The 1,121-nt window shown below is 41.7% G+C and overlaps 1 non-coding gene across 1 annotated transcript; it reads right to left on the bottom strand.

Annotated features, from left to right (window-relative positions):
• LOC115837440 lies at positions 1–107 on the bottom strand. The gene has a single exon (XR_004032481.1). It is a non-coding gene; the product is annotated as a small nucleolar RNA U13 (small nucleolar RNA).
• Between the last annotated feature and the right edge of the window lie 1,014 nt (positions 108–1,121).

The following is a 1,121-nucleotide window of genomic DNA, read 5'->3' as shown; positions in this document are numbered from 1 at the left end:
CCACAGAGGGGTAATATGCGGAGTCCTAACAAGGTTTGAGGTAGGGGGTCGTAACTCACACAATAGCGTGAAAACCCAATCATCAGGCTTATGAATCACAAAAGGATCTTAATACTTTTTTTTTTAACTAAGCCTACAGAAGGCAAAAGAAGCTTTAAAAAAACTGAAGTAGTTTTTCTGCAAAAACAATTATGCCGGAAATATGGTCAGAGCAGTTCCTAGACAACCAGAATACTTGGTTATGGCCTTGGCCTAGGCCGATTTTTCAAGCTGGTTAGAATAACTAATCCTTACGTATTCAGGTTTCGAGACTTCCAGGAAGACTTTCTTGCACAAAAAAATAACCTATTTCATCTGTATTGAAGCCCCAAATTGTAAAATTGTTTCTTTTCTATTTTTTTCAAGGCTAGATTATAAACTATTTGAGGCCAGAAATTGTGTAATTAGTTGCCCACTTTGTTCAGGATGCTGCTGTCAGAGGCGATTGAACCAGAGCAACTCCGTCTTGAACAGGGCCTGAGTAAAATAAGGCTGAGGCCTGCTGTGCTGCATTCCCAGATGGTTATGCATTCTAAGTCACGGGATGAGATAGGAGGTCGTAAAGATACAAGATAAAAGATGCTGGTCATAAAGACCTTACTGATGAAACGGGTAGCAGTAAAGAAGCCAGCTAAAACCCACCAAAACCAAGATGGTGATGAAAGTGACCTCTGGTCGTCCTCACTGCTAAATTCCCATCAGCACCATGACAGTTTACAAATGCCATGGGAATGTCAGGAAGGTACCCTCTATGGTCTAAAAAGGGTAGGCATGAATAATCCATCCCTTGTTTAGCATATCATCAAGAAATAACCATAAAAATGGGCAACCAGTAGCCCTCAGGCTGCTCTGCCTATGGAGTAGCCGTTCTTTTATTCCTCTACTTTCTTAATGAACTTGCTTTCACTTTACTCTATGGTCTTGTCCCGAATTCTTCCTTGCTCGAGATCCAAGAACCCTTTCTTGGTGTCTGGATCAGGACCCCTTTCCGGTAACACTGCTACACTAGTGCTGAAGAGACATTGTCCCTCGTTATGGAATTTGCAGTCTAATGGCAGAGAGATGGACAATCTAATCTTGTA

Source organism: Nomascus leucogenys, chromosome 11 (genome assembly GCF_006542625.1).
Source record: "Nomascus leucogenys isolate Asia chromosome 11, Asia_NLE_v1, whole genome shotgun sequence".
NCBI classification, from domain to species: Eukaryota; Metazoa; Chordata; class Mammalia; order Primates; family Hylobatidae; genus Nomascus; species Nomascus leucogenys.
This window is presented reverse-complemented; position numbering and strand designations above follow the sequence as displayed.